Source organism: Lycorma delicatula, chromosome 1 (assembly GCF_047948215.1).
Source record: "Lycorma delicatula isolate Av1 chromosome 1, ASM4794821v1, whole genome shotgun sequence".
Lineage (NCBI taxonomy): Eukaryota > Metazoa > Arthropoda > Insecta > Hemiptera > Fulgoridae > Lycorma > Lycorma delicatula.
This window is the reverse complement of record NC_134455.1, coordinates 231809213-231831427: the sequence shown is the minus strand read 5'-3', so window position 1 is coordinate 231831427 and position 22215 is coordinate 231809213. Positions and strand designations below refer to the sequence as shown.

The following is a 22215-nucleotide window of genomic DNA, read 5'->3' as shown; positions in this document are numbered from 1 at the left end:
AAATCCAAAAAATCTGGATTTTGGACTTTTTCTTAACTGCAGTAATAAGCCTTAGTTGAGAGCTTTTCGGCTATATAGCGTAAGTGTTACTTATTTTCATTGGTTCCAGAGTTATAGCCAAATAAAATTTTTATTAATGAGATACTTGGATCTTTCAAAGGGAAGGAACATAGATTCGAATCCAACTTCATCTCCCTCTTTTAATAAAGATTATAATTGATTTATTAATAACTAATAACCTCTTATTGAAAAATAATATGTAAAAAAAAATCAGAAGTTACTAGTGAAATACAATTTTATGTACTTTCCATTTTAATTCATAAATTTTTACACAGGTTAATAGTTATAAATAGATCAATATATTTAATTTAAAAATAAAAGTTAAAAAAAAGATATGTATATGAATTCAACCGATGTGTGCATGACTGTGGATCAGACACGTTCTTACTTAACACCACATAACTACTTGAGCGACATGGAATAAAATTAATATATAAACTAATATAAAATGCTGATACGGATACCACAAAAAAATGTGATGCAATGTGGTATCCACCACAATCCATTTGTGTAACAGTCTACTTTATTAAAGAATTGGAGGATGGTATCTCAATTTCAAATGAAATAAGTTTAAATGAAGTGAGCAAAAAATGTGGATATGTAATTTAATAGGCGTACAAGGAACCAAAGAAGGTCTTGGTGCCAAAGAAGAGAGACATGCTTGGGAGTGGTGTCTCATATCGTCCGATATGCTTGCTCAGCACCCTGGGCAAGCTGTTGGAGAGACTTACCGCTGATAGGCTCTGGTGCAAGGTGGAAGTGAAGGGTGAGCTTTTCCCTGATCAATATAGCTTTGTTAGGGGGAAGACCACAATTGACACGTTGAAATGTGTAACTGAATGGGCTAGAGATCGATGTAGTTGCACTGGGCGTCGACGGAGGATCCCGTTAGTGGTCCTCCTCCTAGACGTAAGAAACGCCTTTGGCAGTCTTCAGTGGCCGACGATTATTGATGTGCTGAGAGAGAAGAATATAAGTGGGTATCTCCTTGGTATAATTAACAGTTACCAACATTGCAGAAGGCTTAAAACCCCCACAGAAGATGGTGAGTTGGTTTTTGATGGGGTACCGCAGGGTCGGTTCTCAGCCGACTCCTGTGGGACCTCGCTTTTGGTGGGCTTTTGAGACTCGAGTTTGATGGGGACGTTGAACGTCTTGCATATGCAGATGATTTGGCCCTCCTCGTGGCCGGTCACACTGATGCAGAAGTGGAGGAGGTAGCCAATAATGCGGTCCGGCGAATAAGTTGTTGGCTTGAGGTGAGAGGACTACAGTTAGCACCTAATAAAACCTCCATAGTAGCGTTGGTCGGGAGAAGAAGATTGCGAGAAATGCAAATTAATGTTGCTGGGACCAGTATTCCCACGTCGGTGTGCGTTAAGTACCTCGGCGTGTGGTTGGAGAGGAGCCAAAACTACAACGTTCACCTTCAGCAAACCTTGGCACGTGCTGAGATAGTTGTTAATAATCTCGGTAAGCTAATGCGTAACCACAGAGGTCCTCGTGTTCCTAGACTACGTATAATACTGACGGTGGCTTTTTCTATCATATTTTATGCCGTCCCTGCGTGGGTAGAGGCTCTTGAAAAGAAAAGGAATGTAGACAAAATATCATCGCTTCAAAGACGTGCTGCGTTGAACAATGTGCCGCACGGTTTCGCGAAACGCTATTGAGGTCATCTCCGGGATTCCCCCGGTACAGCTGCGTGCATTGATGCTCCAGTGGGTTTATCTTGGTATGACTAATACCGAGGCTAAGGACTTACTTCTGGCCGAGTGGTAGGAGGCCTGGAACACCTTACCTACTGGTGTTTGGACACGTAAATTAATTCCGAGTATAGATGTATGGGTGCAGAGAGGATTGGGTGAGGTAGGTTTCTATATAACGCAGTTCATTTCTGGACATGGCGAATTTGAAGCCTACCTGCATCGATTTGGCATGAGAGCGTCTCCTCTATGCAGGTACTACGATCTTGAGGACACCATTGAGCACACTATCTACCAATGTCAGCGGTGTGATGTGGTCAGACAAGATGTCGGGTTGAGCTGGCTTTCTCAGGAAGAAACAGTTCCGTACATGTTTACAAGAATAACGGAATGGGACAAGGTAGTACACCTAACAACTAATATCCTGAAAACTAAAGCGAGAGAAGCTAGAGAGTGGGACAGAGCCTGATTCAGGACCCAGATCAGTTTGAGGACTGAAGATCACCAGCAAGGAATCAGAGTTCCATACAAAAGACCTGAGACTCAGGCGAAGAAAGTGACTTGAAGGTGAAGGGGCGAAGGACAGCCCCCTGTGGAACCATCGTGCGTCTACTCTTGTGCGGATGGGCGATGGTAATGAAGCACGGGGACTCTGAACCCCTGGACCCTAAAGGCACTTCCAGGGCCCGCGCAATGCTTAAACTGCAGGACCGACCCCGGAGGAGGAGAAAAGGTTAGATATGAGTTTTAGTCGGTATGGTCCGGTGCGGGTATACATAGACTCTTAATAACATCTAGCCGAACCCGTGCGAGTCCGACACTCCCCCATTTATGGGGGGTGCGTAAATGGCATTTCTCAGACTCTATACAAAAAAAAAGGAAGCCATGTAATGTCCACATCAGACTTTTAATATTATATGCCCTGCATAATTATTAATTTAAAGAAATAACTGTAATTAATAGCTTTGTTATTTCTCCTGGAATAAATAAAAGTAAAGGTTAGTGTAAGTTGTTAATATTTTTGTATTCTTATTATTTTACAATCCACATTTAGTAGTTAATTTCTTTTAATACTAAATGCATATTTAGTAATTATAAATATTCCCAATAGATTAATAATAATCACTAAAACAGTCATTGTAATTATGTTTGTTAATTACTGTTTAAAAACTGGTACTGATTAATGTTATTTGCAGAGAGAATTTCTAATTACATTTTTATTACTATCACTGTTGAATCAGTGAATAGATAACTTCCCATGTACTTTGATGATACTTTTAAAATTTCGATATTATAAAGAATTTTGTTCTTTAAATATCGTAATATTTGAACTTTAATAAAACGGAGAAAATGTATTATGTAAATGAACGTTAAAAATTTTATCTCTACTAAACTGTTTTTTTTTTTTCATTTTTTTGAATTAATTTTAACTTTCTAACAAAACAGTTAACGACTTTTTCGTTTCTTGTTACAGTAATTTAGTATGGAATGTTAGAAAATTATTTTTTACTTGGAAATTATATTTTATTATGATGTCATATCTATTGCCTGCGGAAAACTGTAATTTTAGCTATGTGCTTTGACAGTCAAAGCCAACAGTCAAGCCTTCCTGTGTTTTGCCTCAAACGTTTCTCTAGTGGAACCCTACCTTAAGTTGAGGACCGCCCCTTTTGGAGAGATTGTCTCAACTAGGATTTAGACCGCCTATAATAGATACCATTTTAGTTATCAGATCATGTTAGTGATTTTTAATGAAATTAATACGGCGAAACTCATGCAGCTGATTTTTTATTGTTATTTAATTGATTATCCAGGAAAATAAATTTTGCAGTCTATACTTTTCTATACGTCTAATTCATCAAGTTTATTCACTAGTTGAGTACGAACTAGTCACTTCAGTATAAATCATTTAGCATAATCGGTTCGTGATAGCTTTTGCATGACAGTTGAGAGCGTGTTAAAATATTTCATAACCAAATCTTTATATATATATATTTCTTGTGTGCGTGTGTATGAAAGTGAACTCCTCCTAAACGGCTAGATCGATTTTGATGAAATTTTGTGTGTGTGTTCAAGGGGATTCGAGAATGATTTAGATTCACAATTTGGTCCACTGGAAAATGTTTTTTTAATTAATTTTTTATTTATAAGTAGTTGTTGATTTTGGAATGTTTTACATTGGATCCGGCAGACTGCACTACCATCGCAGTATCGAATATTCAATAATATTCTATTTTAATTTTAGTTTGTCCCGACAGTTGGTGCTGCGATCAAATTGAGAAAAAATATTTCGTAATTTTGTGTTATTATTGTGTTAAAAAAAAATCACGAGAAAACAGTTTTTTAATAAATAAGAGGCTAATAAATCAGATGGAAATGTAAACAAAGGAAAACCAATCAGATCAATGCAAAATGGCCGCTTTCAAACACAACGACCAATCACAAAGAGCAACAAACAAAGAGACCAATCATTGGCAACGGCCATCTTTACAACTGATTAAGTAACAAGTAGGCAGCACTGCGATCGCGTTTAGAATTGTGCGCGTATTGAGAAATATTATATTATTATTTTTTGAAATAACGTTTTAAACTGTAATTAAAAAAATATACATTGTGCAAATTTGTAAGGTACAGTATTGAAGTGAAAATGTTTTTTAAATTTATTTATGTGTTGTTGATCTTGGGATGGTTAAGGTTCACAATTGGGTCCGGTAGGCAGCGTGTGGATCCGGTAGGCAGAACTGCGATCGCGTTTTAAAAGTTTTTTTTTAATTTTTGGTTTATCAGTCAAACCCGGTAGTTGGTGCTGCGATCGGATTCTAGGATTTTTTTTATTTTGTCGCTTTTTCGCATATCAGTTACTTGCGTCGTAGCTTAGTGTTGTTCTTACATTAAAATTCGTATTCAGAGAATAGTTTGAATTAAATCCGATAGGTAGTGCTGTTCTGAAAATTGGATTTATTTACATTCTGAATTTTATAAAGTTAAAGGTGAAATTTTATAAGGTTCCGTAATGTTTTGTAAGTTTCTTAATGTTCAGTATTAATTGTAATGATTTTGCAGCCACAACACTTCGTTAAAAAATTATTTTCCACCGAATACTGTGATTAGAAAGTGGTGTGAATTAAATCCGACAGGTAGTGCTGTTGTTTTGCCATTTGGATTTATTTACATTCTGACTTTATAAAGCGAAAGGTTAAATTTTGTTAAATTGCTAATGTTCAGTTTTTTAAGGTTTTATCAAAATTTCAATTGTTGTCATTTAATCTGTATGTATACTCAGATCTAGCAATAGCGAAGCATTTGCCGAGTCTGGTAGAATTGTGCGCTTATTGAGAATATTATATTATATTATTATTATTTTTTTATTTATTTTTTTTTTTTTACTGAATTTTTACGGACATCGACTGCTAAGGTCATTAGCCCTCGTCACATTCTTTAAAAGAAATTATTATCTCCATCAGGATCGTCATATGTAAGGGTGTAAAGGGCCCTTACATTTTATTTAAAAACACAAACTTCAGAATAAACATTAAAACATAAAAGACAAGGACAAACACTTACGGGGTGTAAAGGGCCCCAATATTAAAATTTGAGATAGGTTCTCAAAAGACCATGAAATTAAAATTAAAATTAAACTTATCAATACCATTTCTTTCTTTCTTTCTTCTACGAAGTCTCATTTATAGTTTGTTTAAGCACCCTCGGGGCGACCAGAACCGCCGTTGAGCAGTATATCAGTCGTGCCAGGGTGCTGTGGCAGTTGAATCCTTCTTATATCAGGCCATAGGCATGCACGGCGTACACCCATAGCCTCGCGCTCTCAATCCACCCTTGAGGGTCCCCCATGCCATCATCGGACACACCCAGATTCGCTGCTCTTGAAGGCAGGTGAGCCAAAATGGCCTAGGCAAGAGGGCTACCTCCCGTCACTATACGTGCCACGCTTCGAGACTCCCTTATATGTATATATAAAATACCGCTTAGAGTATCTTTTACCACAGCTTTAAACTTCCATTTTATAGACTTTTAAGAAGTCCACTGGCGTGTAAAAATGCAACTATATTTTCTTCATTTCTATTATCCAGATCAGCACTAATATTATTTGTAAGACGGAACCTCTTTCTGAGGTCCTCATATATGGTACACTCTTCTATTAGATGCTTGATTGTCAGTGTTTTATTACAAACACCGCACATTGGTCTCACTTCGCCGGTTAACAAATATAAATTTGTTAATCGCGTGTGACCGATTCTAAGTCTGGTCACCGCTACTTGTTCACGGCGAGTCAATTTAAAGTCGCTTTTCCATTTATAAGGAGAAGTTTTAACTGAGTTTAATTTTGTATTTAAACTCCTCCATTCAGCGTTCCACTTGTTTCTTACTATGTTTGTTAGACAGTTTTTAACATCTGCCACTCTTACAGGAAATGCATCCAAGTCATCGCAGACTGTTGCCTTTCTGGCAGCTTCGTCTGCGATTTCATTACCTGTAATACCAGCATGCTCTGGAGTCCATACAAATACGCATCGCTGTCCTCGTTGTTTTAGTACGTATAAAATGGACAGGATGTTATAAATTAGGACATCCTTAATGTTCTTGTTCCGAATTGCTACGAGTGCACTTAATGAATCGGAACATATTAGTACTCTCTCTTCGCAATAGTGTTCAGTGTAGCGAAGAGCTTGCTGAATTGCAGTGAATCTGCCGTGTAGACACTGGCCACATCTGGCAGTCTCCAAAACTGGGCTTCTTCATTTACATATATCGAGCATCCAACACCATGTTCGGTTTTAAAACCGCCAGTATAAATTCTAATATGTTCTTCGTAACTACTGACGGTTGCTAAAAATTCCTGCTGGATGATCACTGCTGGTTTCTTTTTTATTTCTCCTTGAGAGAGATCCAAATTTGTATTTACCGCTGGCAAGAGCCATGGCGGTATTTCTCTAGTAGAAATTGCTATTATCTCTGGTATAGCAATTTCATATTTTCTTCTTAATTCGTGGTACCTAATTCCGGTTGGTCTGGAATGGGTAGCACGATGTTCATATACTGCAGCCATAGGATGATTCGTAAACAATTTATTATTTATATGAGCAGGGAAAGCCCATACATTTGCTGCATATCTTAACAAGAGGATCTATCTTCTATAATGTAGTGGCATTATTCCGGCTTCAGATATCAGACTAGCCGCCGGACTTGTGCGGAAAGCGCCTGTTGCATATCTTATTCTGCTATTATGAACTACGTCTAACTTTCTTAAGTGCGACTTTCTAGCGGATGAATATACGATACATCCGTAGTCTAGTTTAGATTGAACCAATACTTTATACAATCTCAATAATGTCTCTTTTTCTGAGCCCCAATTTAAATTCGATAAACATTATATAATGTTTAGGGCTCTTTTGCATCTATCACTCAAGTCCTGTATATGTAATCCCCATGTAATGGATTTATCCAACACTTGTCTTAAATATCTTACGCTATCTTTATATTGTATTGGATTATCGTCAATTGTTAACGCAGGACTTTGATGAGGAATTCTCTTCCTACAAAAGTGTACACAGCACGTTTTCTCTGGTGAGAATTGGAATCCGTTATTCCTTGCAACTTCATTTTTTTGATCGCTCGTTGCAATTTGTACCTCACCATAGCAGTCTTGTTGCTGGCATACATAATTGCCAGATCATCAACATAGACGCTTTTGCTGATTTCTACTGGAATGGCTAGTATCAATTTATTAATAGCAATGGTAAACAAGGTATCGCTCAACGGCGAACCCTGCGGTATGCCATTTTCCAAGATTCTTTCACATGAATATTCATTGTTGACGCGTACTTGGAAGGTACGGTCATTCATGTAGTTGCTGAGCAGTATAGGCAGATTGCCACGAATGCCCCATTCATGTATCTGGAGCATTATACCATGACGCCAGAGCATATCGAAAGCCTTCTGAAGATCAAAGAAGACTCCGACACAATGTTTCCTTTCAATAAAGCTGTTATATATAATGTCCTCTAAGCTGATCATTTGATCAGTGGTAGAATGGTATTGCCGAAAACCTGCTTGATACGGTGATATCAGGTTTTCTTTTTCCAAAACCCAGACGAGTCAATTATTAATCATTTTTTCCAGTATTTTTCCCATAGCACACGTCAAAGAAATAGGACGATAGCTATTGGGGTCTGTTAAATTTTTATTTTTCTTTGGTACTGGAACAACATGAGTTTTTTTCCACTGCTGCGGGTACGTTCCATCCCGCCATATTTTATTATAAAGTTCTAATAATCTGCGTTTTGCAGTGGTATTCAGCTGCCTGATCATATTATAATGGATTTCATCCGGACCAGCAGTTGTGTTACCTGCTTTTTCCAACGCTTTCGCGAATTCTTACATTTTAAATGGTACATTATATGAGTAATTATACTCAGTTCTAAAATTTAGTAGACCTTCGAGTTCTTCTTTTTTGATTCGAAAACCTTCCTCGTAGTTGGCCGTTCTGCTGGCCTTTTCGAAGTGATTGGATAAGAGCTCTGCAATTTCATATGGAGTGTCTTTTATTTCATCTTCATCTTGAAGGCTAGTTATGGGAGCAAAATCATTACGCCCACAAATCGCCTTCACTTTCCTCCAACATCTGATGCAGTAGTAGTTTTGTCGATAGATGACACGTATTGCTGCCAGGATCGTTTTTTCGAGTCTATCATAAGACGTTTTGCATACGCCCTGTATTTCTTAAAGGCAACAAGATTTTCTATGCTAGGACGCTTCTTAAAGGCGTTATACGCCCTTTTCTTTCTTTTTATAGCTTCACTTATTTCATCGTTCCACCATAGAACGGGTTTTTTCGTAAGTTTCCCGGATGTTTTGGGAATATATCTCGATGCCGACTCAATTATTGCATTTGTTGTGGCGTTGACATCGTCTCCGATAACTCCAGTTATTTCCGGGAGTATCGTTTTAGCTGTGAAGCTCGTCCAGTCTGCCTTTTCAAATAACCATCTTTTAGGGATGGGATATATTGTTCTTGTAACATCAGTTACAATTTGCACCGGGAAATGATCGCTTCCATGCAGATCGTCTATGACATGGAAGCTGTACCTCAGTGCTATCGATCCGCTTATAAGTGCAAGATCTATACAGGACGTTGATCCATCTCTGGCATTGAAAAAGGTTCCTGATCCGTTGTTTAAAATAATAAGTTCTGAATTCATCAGGAACCCTTCCAGTTCTCTTCCATGGGATCTACTCGATCTGATCCCCAAAGAGAATTATGAGCATTAAAGTCACCCACCAGTAAAACAGGTGGGGGAAGCTCGGAAATTAGTCTTGCTATGTCATCCTTATTCCAATCAAAATACGGCAAGTATATGCTGCAGACAGTGGACCTGGAGCGGACGCTTCATTCTAACGGCGACCGCTTGTAGGTTTGTGTTTAGAACAACCGGTTCGGTGGTAGCTCTAGTCGATGTTAATATAGCTACTCCACCTCTAACTCTTACATTTGGCGGTTGATCTCGCCGAAATATATCGAATCCTTTTAATTTAAAATTTTCATTTCAGCGGAAATGCGTTTCTTGCAGACATATACAAATCGGGTCTACGTCATGTACCAAGCGTTGGAGCTCATGGATGTTTGAAAAACATCCATTGATGTTCCATTGTACAATCGACTCGGTAATTTTTAATTAAATTATTGTCTGGGTTTTCCTTTCGGCCATCCTTTTTTCCTTTTCTTCTCCATCCTACGAACAGCATCGTGTTCGCGGAGAAGGTCGTCGCCTGTAAGGCTTCCGGTCTCCGTAACGGAGACCACCGAAGCCGCCGACGACGACGGGCATGGATCGGCGCCGGTTCCAGGCGCCGATTGAGAGGCGGCAACCTGGCCGCTCCCCAACACGGGGGTCGCACCGGTCACCGCCTGTGGGAGGGGGGACACTCGCCCCCCCCCCCTGTGTGATTTTTTTGTGGCCTCTGAGGCTTAGAGGCCACTTCAGTTACAGGAGGCTTGGGAGCCCCCATAATAGTTTCTGTAGGTATCACTTTTTCCTTGTCATCAAGAATCTCACTGAGTTTGACTTGGCATTCTGCTTTGGCGTCCATTTTCTTCAGAACAGGAGCAGCTTTCGGTGTTTTATCTTCGGGAGGAGGCTGTACTAATATCTTTGGCTTTATAGGATCTTTACTATTGAAAAGTTTCATTTTATTGTCAATAATTCTTTCGATCATATTAGCCAAGTTCGGAGCAAGTTTACTGATGAGTTGACCTTCATCGACAGCAACTGGAGCAGGGACAGGAGCGGCAGCCGCAGCCTGAGCGTAGGTTGTTGTTGCTCTAGGCTTACGGGCGTTAACTATCTTCTTTGCATCGAAGTAGCTGACCTTTTGCAGGGTTTTTACTTCCTGCACAGCTACTTCATCTTTGTAGACAGGACAATTCCTTGATCTACAAGAATGCGCTCCTTTGCAATTGATACATGTAGGAGGCTCTTTACACGGCTCTCCCTTATGCACCTCTTCACCGCACACGCATATTTGCAGTCTTTCGCATCTAATAGCGGTGTGGCCAAAGCGTTGGCACTTAAAGCACCTCATTGGCTGTGGGCCAAATGCCCGCACATCCAAACGGTGAATCCCTGCTCTTATCTTTTCCGGCAAAGTAAGCCGGTTGAAAGTGAGGACATGAGAACCTGAGGGTGAGACCTCACCGTTCCTTCTCATGTTCAATCGACGGCACTCTATTACTCCTTGTGCTACCAGTTCCTCTACAATCTCTTGCTCCGAACAATTTAAAAGATCCCGACAGACCACAACACCCCTTGAGGTGTTGAGCGTGCCATGGGGATCAACACGTACAGCTAGTTCTCCAATTTTCGTCAGTCCTAGAATCTTCTGAGACTGTATGTCATTAACAGTCTCTATATGAAGTCCCGTGAAAGTTTTTCTTATTTCTTTAACAGGGCCTCCAGCACATTTGTTTATTTCTCGAACGATGAGGAAAGGACTCACCTTCGAGAAATTACCTTCTTCCTTAGTGATAACCAAATACTTAGGTTTTGGAATGCTGCTCTTGAAAAATGCTTTCGGCAAGCTTTTCCTAGCCTCAATCTCAATCCTTCTGGATTCCGCACTCTTTCGGCGTTTCGCCTCAGGCGAAACGGCCGGTTCTAAACGAGGGTGTTTACGTGCACCCTCTGCCACGTTAGTTTGTTCAGGAATATTCATGAACATTGATCCCTTCTGTAGCAAGGCTAGCCGCCGGGGTACACCCCCACTCCAGGGCTACTAACCTTGGAGGTCCGATCCGGTACTCCGGTGGAACCGGCATATGTCCTGGCAGAGAGCGGATGCGCAGTCTCTGCACTGACTCCAGGCTCCTACTCACCGAAGCTTTTAGAGCTCCCATGCACCGACATACATGGGCACCATTGCTACATGCTTGTCATCGCAGGGGGCATGTGGACAACGGAAGGGTCTCCGTTACACCTGCAATAACATTGACCCTGGCCGCCACAGCGCCAGCTCTAAGAGTGGTATGAATCCATTTCCAAAATCGTTTGTTATTCCATTTCCTGCAGGTAGCCAAAAAACCAGTCCGTTTAGTGACCTGAAGTTGGAACCAGGTCAAACTTAACAAAGCATAACCGAGGAATTTACTCGGAACCCTGTTAGCCAGCTATATGTAATGTACGAAGGTACAGCTGTTGCCGCCCTGGACGTGGAACGTAGATGTTGTGTTCCGGACGTGGGGATTATCTACCTCAGGGCATTATATTATTATTTATTGAAATAACGTTTACAAGATTAATTAAAAAAATGTACATTGTGCAAATTTGTAAGGTGCAGTATTGAAGTGAGTATTTTGTATGATTTTTCATGATTTTTAATGATGTATACACGTGCATTCAATAACAATCAACTTAACTTACAAATTTAAATTGTCAGTTCTCATTTGATTCTACGCAACTTATGAAGTATTGAACGGCTCTTTGAAAATAAAAATTTAAGTTTGTAAAATAATTTATAACATTTATAAAATAAAATATAAGTTACTTATAATATAGTTTAAAGTATATTTAAAAATTGAATTTATAATGTTTTAGCTGATTAATTTTATAAAAAGTTTTCTAAAATTATTTTTAATTTACAATTATCTAAAATTTGGTAAAATAGATGTTAAAATAAAGAATGAGAAAAATGATAAAGATTTCTACTAAAATTTTAACTACGTTGCCTTTTTACAGTGCTTTAATTTTTTTTATTAATTGATTAATTAAGCTGACATGGTTATAAAACATCAAAATTATTAAATATAAATGTAGGAGGTACTTTTTTAGAATAATGTTAAGTGAAAATTAGTAGTAATGTGGATGAAAATTTATTAATTATACTAATTATTAATTTTACGTTTTGATTTTTTAATTCAATTTTCATCGGACATCTCAATATTTAGTGAAAATAAATATTAACCATACTACACATAATTAATAAATAAACCCATTACAATAATACAACATCACAAACTGATAATATCATACTAATAGTCATTTTAATGAAATTTAGAACACATTCCTGCTAATTTTAACTTAATTAAGTTACTTATATTTATGTGTGTGCATTTATTACAGAATAATGCCGCGTCAGGACAACGTCTGTCGGGTCCGCTAGTTTATAAATATATATATATATATATATATATAATATAATATAATAGTATTTAAAGAAATTTATAATTGTTTGAAAAAGATTCTTAGAAATTCTAATTGTACCCCGGTGTTATTATGTAACTAGTTATATGGCATCAGGAATGGGTGTGTTTTTTATGTGTGGAGACAAAAATATAAATTACTCTAGAGTTTTTATAGATCAAGTAAGGAAAGTAGTGAGAAAACAGGTCAGATAGCGTCACAAAAATTCAATTAATACTGAAAAAGAGAGATGGGTGAAATCTAAATTAAGAGAAGTCATGGGATCCCTACGGGATTAAAAATCGGTTTTTGAGTTTTTGTATTTTATGAAGTCTTTATGGTTAATCTGATATCAAATTTATCCAGTTTTGAGCATTTTGATTTTTTTATAAGGCATGTTCATAAAGATTACTAATTTGTAGAAGATACAATTTTTAATATCTTTGTGTCTTGTAAAGCTATGTAAAAAGTTCTTGTTTTTCAATTTGGCCAATTTCAATTTTTCAAGTTTTCCCTGCAGTTATGTTATTTTTTTACTAACCTCATTTTGTTTTGATAAACCATTTCTGTGCTTTTAATTCTAGTTTCTTTTATGAAATGAGTTTGTGAAGTATCATTTTTAACTATGTTTTGTGAAGTGATATTATGAAACTGTGTCCTCTTCTTTTATGAACTTATATTCTTTTAAAAGTGCTCACAGTTTTTATAAAACAATTTAAAATTTAAAATAGAAAGCTAACTTCACAGGTGTTCCTAGGCAAGTAAAACGTTTTAGTCTCAGTCAAAGAACTTCAGCTGAAGCCCAACGTAGTACAAGCAGTACACCTACTGACTTTAATATAAAAAAAGAGAGCTCGTCAAAAAAGAAGGTATTATCTAGTTATAAAGTTTATGCAAACAAAAATAACACTAATTACGCTAATAACATCCTAAATTTCCAATAACTGGAATGTTAACTCTCAGAAATTACAGTTTGCAAAATATGCCAAGGTTCGCTTTGTGTTTTTCCAAATAACAAGCGAGGCTTAAGTATTAATATCAATATTAAATGTAAGGATTGTGGCTCTAAAGTATTTAGAGATAACAGTGAAATTTTACTCAAAAATAAGGAAAAATAAGTGTACATAAGTCTTATGCATTTCGCTGGATCAGTAAGGGCGATGAAGCCACAACAACATTCTGCGGTGTTATGAATATTCCCAGGTCTGCTGCATTTATGTATTACAAAAGTAAAATTTTTAATACGGTAAGAGATGTTTCTAAACATTCTATGAAAGATACAGTGCAGAATGTGTGCAAGAAAATTGTGGTTGTAGATATACTCGTATAACTGCAGTCTTTGACGGATCATGGCAACAGTAGAGGATACCGTCTCTGAATGGTGTTGTAACTACCATAGTAGAGAATAATGGAAAATTTATTGATGTGAAGATGTTTTCAAAATATTTTAGGTGTAAAAATAAGCATAATGATGACGGTATAGTTAATTATAGAAGAGTAAGTGGTGAAATGGAGGTGGCAGGTGTTGTTGAAATGTTCGGTCGTCGTAAGAAGGTACAATATCAAGTAGAAACATTACCTGTGAGATGGATACAGTGTTTGCCTTTCCATCTTTTGAGTCAACAGAAATATATGGCCCCAAATATTCAATAAAAAAAATGATTGTCAGAACCATATTCAAAAAGTATGGGGAGTCGTCATCGAAAATTTAAAAATAAAAAGGGAAAACTCCATTTTCAGATGGAGAAACAATAAGAGGTCATGGGTAACTCGCAGAGTCTGCCATTAAAGAAATCCTAACCTAGCATGGTCTAGCTATTCGAAGGAACACATCTAGTCAGGAACATGAAACAGGCTGTGTAAACATAATATTTCCATCTTGGCTTCAGTTATGAATCACCTGCAAATCATCAATGCCCGAAAGGTCCAGATAGTTAGTACCAGTACCAAAAGGCCATGACTAATAAAGGAAAATATGACCATAATGTACACAGACATTTTCGAAAAGCTATTAAACAAGAGATTATAGACATTTTTAGAGAATTAATTGACCCACAACTTGTGGGTAAAGTGTTTGTATGGCGGAATACAAAATCCTAGAGAAACTCTCAACAGTGTAATTTGGTTGCGGGTCGCAAAGCCAACGTTTGTTTTGAAAAAAAACGTTAGAATTAGGAGTGTGTGAAGCAATTCCCACATTTAATATGGCAAATGTAGTAAAATGTGAAGTATTAAACAAGTTGGGTAATTCACTTGGATCGAACTGCACACAAAGAATGAGAATATGGAACAGGTCTGAATCAGAAAAGCTGAAATGGCAACTGAAAAAATGAAAAATAATGTGTCGTCAGAGAAATACGTTAGCAAGAAAGAAGTTGGAAGAAACCTTGGAAGTGCAAGGAAACCCATCATATGATGCAGGCATTCAGTGAAAGTAAGACTCATATTTTTCTTTAGTGTTATTTTTAACAGCGCTTAAAAAAAAATAAAAATATTTTTCAATATAATGGTACAATTTCTTCAAGAACCGTTGAAGATATTTCCACAGATTTTATTATTAATTTTAATCGTTATAATTAACTAGCTTCATAATTTAAACCGAGGGATGTGGAAAATTCCTTCCGTTTCAAAACTGTTTTGATCGAAACAAATCTTTTTATCAAAAAAGTTTATAATATAAAAAACCCAAATTTTTAAAAATAAATTTAAAAAACCTGTCTGTACAAAACATAAAGGAAATGATGATCTTTTAAATAATATTAAAATTAGGTCGATATCTGTTATATTTCCTGAGAAGAATGTATCTAAATTTTGGCAAATTAATATGGAAACATACGATTCTATGATTTCCTTAATTCATAAAATAATTACGAATATGAATTAAACAGTAATAGAAATTATAGATGATAAGAAATAGATAAGAATCAGTAAAAATAGTTTAATAGTTTATGTATTAATTGAAAACTTAGATAATACGAGGGCCTTAGTCAATTTGTTCTTCCTTTATTAAAATAAAACTCGCAGAAAATCTCGGGGATTTACTAAATATCTCGTAGCCGTCAACAATGCGAAATTCTCAGCTTGCAGAACTCTCGTTTGGGTCTTGAGAAAATACAACTCCCACTTGACTCTGAAAAAAATTGTCGCTTTTTAAAGCATTTAAATCGTGTGTTATCGACAAATAGAAGAAGCCTAAATAAAGTTAACTTTATTATTTTCTACAAGGTTGTTTTTTTTCTGGATATTTGTGTTGGTTAAATTTCACCATGGAAATTATAAATTATAATATTATCTATTTTTTATTTACCTTTTCGGTTGTAAGAATCAAAAATCTAATGAAGAGAATATAGTGTACATTTATTCTAATAGTTAAGCAACTTAAAATAATTAGCGATTGCTTATTCATATCCTATTTCGTTTTTAAAATTCAACTATTTTTAAAGTCGGGGAGGTCAGTTACCCTAAACGATCACTAGCACCTGATTTTTGGAGATAATTCTTTGATTTCTCAGGATCCAGAATAAAATATTAAAAATTTAATACAAATATACAGCTCTATAAATAAAAATGCTTTTAAGATTTTTGATGAAAATCATTTTCGGTCATTTATCACAAACGATAAATTATTCAGAAATGAGTCGTGAAGTAGAAACACACTGGTATTTTGTTTCTGGATGTTTTTCATCTGTATTGCTGTTGGCTGTAATGTTAAGCAACGTTGGTTTTTAAATATTTTTAAGCGATATATAATTCAATGTGTTCACATTACGTACGAATAGAGATCAAATTGTCTCCTAATTTTTTCGCTCACTTCCCTGTTTTGTCACAGCTTAAACCAAATGGAAAAATATTACTCCATAAAGGATTTATTCCTAAATAATGATAAAATAGAGTCCTATCAGTAAAGTACAAACGTAAGTAGTGTATAGCTCAAAAATCATGATTTCTCTCGTGTTTCAAAGAACAATGTAATTTTTCTCATTTACCTTTTCGTATTTTAACAATCAACACCTTTTATTACCACAAATTAGTGAGAAAAGCTTTTTACCTTCCAGTGACGTGAAGTTTTTGTGTATAATGATGTTTTTGTGATCAAATTGGGAAATGACTTAAAAAATTAACCAAAACCTATATTTTTGATATCCTAACATTTAAAAATTTCGCTGTGATTTTTTTTAAATGTCACCAAAAACCTTTAATTAAATGTAGGTGAAAAAGTTTTCTATTCATTAATATTAATTCAAGAAAATTTTTGTTCTATTTTTAAAATAATTTTGCTAAATTATAATTGTAAACCCTATTTCATTAACTCTGAAAGCTATACTATACAAAATTTTTTTCAGTCTGATTGTTGTTAATTTCTAAAAAAAATGTTGGAATTTGATCAGATAATTCTAAATAGGTATTTGGAACATTTTTCTCTTGTATGCAGTTTAAAACAAACAATATTTATGTTGGTTCTGTCAGACTTTGAGCTTGTACTTCTACATGAAGAAAAGTGGATATGAAAATTATGTAAACAATATAGAACTGCTTGTGTCCCTTAATTTTTCCTATAAATCAAAAACAGAAATCTAAATTTTAACAGTATAGTGCAAAATTACTTGAGAACTACTATAATTTTAAAACACTGTTGACGATCCAGAAGACAAATATCCATTTCTGCAAGACAGCACGAAGAGACGAATCTTTGCAAATTAATTAATTAAACAATTTAAAGTAATTTAACTAATACCGGACTTCTATATACGTCACTTTGTTACAAAGTTACCAGTACCTTTTAACATTGCTGTTATTGTAAGAATAACTTGTTATTGAATTTACAATTACAACTAAACATTCAAGCGGTTTCTCTGTTTAGAACATTACCAAAGGATCCTAATTGGTGTTTCTTCTTCGTCATCTTAAAATACAATACGTAAACTGAAATCCCATGAATCTCACAATCAGTTCATTTAATTGAAGTTGGAATTCAGCTAACACAGAGGTAGACTTACAAATACAGTGTAGCATAAAAGTAAAATCTCACTCCTTACACTCTGAAATTCCTCTGTGAATTCTCTTCTCTTTTAAGTTGTCTAACCCTCTGATACAATTTATTGTAGGAGCAAACATGTAAGTTTTGTTTGTGTGTTCAAGAAATTCAATTTTGTATATACTATATACATTGTTAAAGAGAAAGGGAAAGTCAGATAAATAACAAAGCGATAGTGATAAAAGAGAATAGATAGAGAGAAAGATAATTTGCAAGAATGACACATTAAACGGGTTAGTGAGAAGAGAATGGGCCTTAAAGGAATTGACTTTATCCTTTTACAAAGGAAGAGGTCTATACCTCTCTTTCCGATTATGATTGCCAATCTGTAATACTGAACACCATGTTGCACTATCCTACAATCCTATTGGATGTAGAAGCCCATAAGGAACCGTTATAATTATCAATGAACCCTTTTATCATTGAAGTGGAACTTGTTTGTTATTCTTAAACAAAAGGATTAATTGTTCGTGAGACAATATTTTGATTTTATTCAAATAATTCCGTCATTTACATTTTAATGTACTGGGTGCATTATAATATATAATTATATTTATGTAATAGTTATTTATTTCATATATTGTAATCAAAGCAATAGTCTTAGGATTATGACTAACTATTCTCCTAAAACATAATGATAAAAAAAAATAAAGATATTTATTTATCAATTTGTATTTAACTGAGTTTCATCTCACAAAAGGTTATAATTAAATAATTCTGTTGCCTGAATGTATTATCTTGTTGTCTTATCTTTTTCTTAAGTTTCTAATTCTTTTTCTATTTTTAATAATACAGTACTCTGGTGTCCATTCTCTTTAAGACCAATGGCTTAATTCCGCTCCGATTCCATTTGATTTCATTTTTGTTTCAAGCAAAGAAAAACCCGGGTATCATTAAAAAGTATAGCTTTTTTTAATAAGACAAACCTCTCAATTGGTTCAGGACATCACTAACATGCAGCATCATCTTTTTGTCTGACTAAAGTAATTGAAAATGATAAATAATTGACTCGTTTTAATTTTAAGAAAAGAGGGTCTTTTATCGTCGCATGAGACAGAATTTCGACAGTACCATTAGACTACTGACAAGTTGACCAGTTTAAAATATATACAGTTACCTCACAAAGGAAGATTTTCAAATAATATGCCTCCTTGGTTCAATACCTTGGTTAGGTTTAACTATTCTAAATATTTTATTATTTGCAGGTTCATTCAAATAAACAAAAGTCTTTATTTCGTTTATAATATAAATTGTTTTTATTATAATCTTTGAAGTTGTAACGCAAATATAAATATTATTGTATTAATTAATTATACAATAGTAATAAACACATATTGAGTCCGAACGATGGAAAAAGACTGACTAACAGTAGAGCATTACACAAATTCATTTAAGAAGAGTAACAAAAACAAGTGAAAATTTTTATTTTTACGAATTAAAAAGGAGGAAATGAAACCTGAGTCTTTAACATAACTACCCGCCAATAATCATATGATTTTTTTTTGTTTGATTTTTAAGTTTAATATTGTAAATGAAACTATTACAAATAATAACATGAATCATATAATTTTTGCAATTACAATAAGTTACATACATGATACAATTCATAATGTTGCATTTCAACAGAATAAGAAACAAGTTTAATTGAGAATAAATGGACAATAATATAATTAAATTGTTAATATGTATGTTTATTTGAAATTGTATTTACATTAATTTGTATATAATATTAAGAGTACTCATATAATGCATAATAAAGTAATTAAAAAACTCATAATAATATTGAGCATATTGCTTAAATAAATAATAATAAAATTGAATATTTTAAGCTATAATAGTTTGAAATTACATTCACATTAATCTTAAATAAATCAACATCCCTTACTAGGTTGTCAGAGCCCAGGTGAAACTGGGTGACAACTCCATGTTTCCAATGCATACGTGAAGATTTTTCGTTGGTAACTAATACTAAATTTACAACACAAAGGTTACGGGATAGAAGATGCCATTTATTTCGTTGCTGGAAATAGTCTTTAGACAATCGTCTCCAGATATATTGTATACATTTTTGGAGTAATTGCCAACGTTCTAAACTATTAATTTTAACTTTTTGGTAATTGGCAAGGAACTGACTGGATATCCTATGAGAAAGCGTGCTGGAGATAGAAGTTCTGGATCTCTATGATCTGTTGAAATAGCGAAGATAGGACAGAAAATGAGACAGGCTTAATTTTCTGTTAAAACAGTATATGATTCCTCAAAATTAAGGATCGTTTTTATAATTACATGACGTATGAAATTTAACTCTTTTGATGGCACTTTCCCATAAACCACCAAAATGGGGTGAAGAGGGAAGAATAAATTATCAGGGTATACCTGATAATTACCTGATAATACTCAGGGTCTAGTTGTGGACGGTTGAATGTCTGATTTAAGTTTTTCTGAATTTAAAAATTAATGCAACTTATAAAGTATATTTTTGGCGCAACGGAAATTGGAACCGTTACCAGAAACTACTTGAATGGGAATACCCCCAACGTGATATAAATCTTTTAAATTCTGCAATAAACAACTGTGCATTGAGATCAGAGACTAATTCTAAATGAATAACTTCAGTAAAGAGACATCTGAAAAGAGCTATACAAGATATAGTTAAGATCTTAGTCCTCTGTTCGCCATGACGAATCATAATTGGATTGCCATAGTCTATTGCGAATGTAGAGCATGGTCAGAAAGGAATAACTCTAGAGGATAGTAACTGACCTGTTGTACCTGGCTTTTTGTATTATATCGAAAGCATAACATAAATTTATGAATGATAGAAGAAATAATTTTCTTACCATTTATAATCCAATTTTTCTGATAAAAAACGATGTGTTAATTGAACACCCGAATTCAAAAGATGCAAATGTTCAGGATTAATAATCAGTTTTGTAATATTTGCATTTGAATGTAAAATAAGAGGATGTTTAACACGGTAATGTAATACAGAGTGTTGTAGTCTACCTCCAACACGAGTAAGCCTATATTATCCAGAAATGGATCAAGTAATGTAAGTTTGCTGTAATTAGAAATCGTTTTATTGTTTTTAGGTTTACTGTTTGATTGTTTTCATTACTAAAATGCATGTGTTGCGATTGTTGAATAAAAAAGTTAGTGTATGATTTATTTCCTTTGTAGTTAGGGAACCATTAATTCGTTTCGTTTTAATTGTTTAGCATTATGAAAAAATCTAAAATAGAAACTGAATGTGTGAATTAAAGTGTGTAGTTAAAAACTCGTTCTGTGTAATCGAATACAAAGTAGATACAAATAATATTACTATATTTTTCGTTTTTCTATTAAACATTCATATTACAGTTATTAAAAGTAATATTATTATATTTTGGCTAATGGAAAGAAGATTGCAAAAGCTACGCCAGCAAAGTGACATGTCAAGTAATTTACTTGGTGTACAACTTGTAGACAATACGTCTTCTGGATTATCAGAGGATTTGATAAAATGCCAATTAGCATTTGAAGTATTTTTCTGAATTTCAGAAATTCTATAGCTGACAAATACTTTCCAGTTAGATGGTTGTCCATGAATCCAATGTAGTACTATTGCAGAATCTGTATATATATCATCAAAATATATGTTTAAGGCAGTAACTACCATCATAGTAAACGACTAAGTAGCAAACAACCGCAAAGTTTAAGTCTTGGTAGTGTAATTTGTTTTAACGGTGCTAATTTTGATTTAGAACAAAGTAAATTATATGAAGTTGTACTGTTTCCTTATACAATTCGTATGTAAATGCAACAACCATAACCTTTTATAGAGGCGTCGAAGAATCCATGTATTTGAATAGAATTAATTCTATTCTCAGTGTTAGATTTGATGGAAGGGTTTACTTTAATTGATTATATCAAATGCAACAGGTTGTATAAATTGAGCCATTGTGTTAGTAACGTGTTGGGTAATATTTCGCCCCAATTAATTTTAGTTGCCACAACAATCGCATAAAATGTTTATGTGAGAAAACAATAGGACCAATGAGTTCTAAAGGATCAAACACACCTGCTCTAATGGATAGAATATTTCTTTTAGTGTGTTTTTCAGAATCAATAGACGTAGTAAAGTAAAGTAGCATGCCTGAAAAATTATTCCAAAGAACTCCTAATGTACGTAAATTCTGTTCTTGATTTGAAGGAATGGAAGAATTGTGTTCAGAAGAAGAAATGGTACTATTATTGAAAAACCATTTATGGAGTGGAAAACCATATTGTTGTAATAATTTAGAAATATCAATTTTTAATTGAATAACCTCATTTAAGTTATCTGAACCTGTTATGAGATCAGCGACATAAAAATAATTTCAAATTGTTTAGAGGCTTGTGGATAATCATTCTAATTTTCATTTGCTATTTGAATTAGACATCTAGTGGCTAAATACGGTGCACAAACGGTCCCATACTTTACGGTTTGAAATGCGAGGTGTTTTATTTCTTGATCGGGAGAATCACGCCAAAGAATACGTTGTAAATTAGAATCACTAGGTTTAACTAATACCTGACGATACATTTTAGCTATATCAGGCGTAATGACGTAATTATGGATTCTGAATCTAAGAAATATGGAAAATAGGTCTTGTTGGACTACAGGTCCGACCAATAAAGTATCATTAAGGGATAGGCCAGTAGTGGTTTTAACTGAACCGTCAAAGACCAGTCGAATTTTAGT

General features: G+C 34.7%; 1 protein-coding gene across 1 annotated transcript in view; it reads left to right on the top strand.

The window, feature by feature from the left end:
* nAChRalpha1 (nicotinic acetylcholine receptor alpha1) overlaps positions 1-22215 on the top strand; it is a 671059-nt gene that overhangs the window by 304298 nt on the left and 344546 nt on the right. The window lies entirely within an intron of this gene.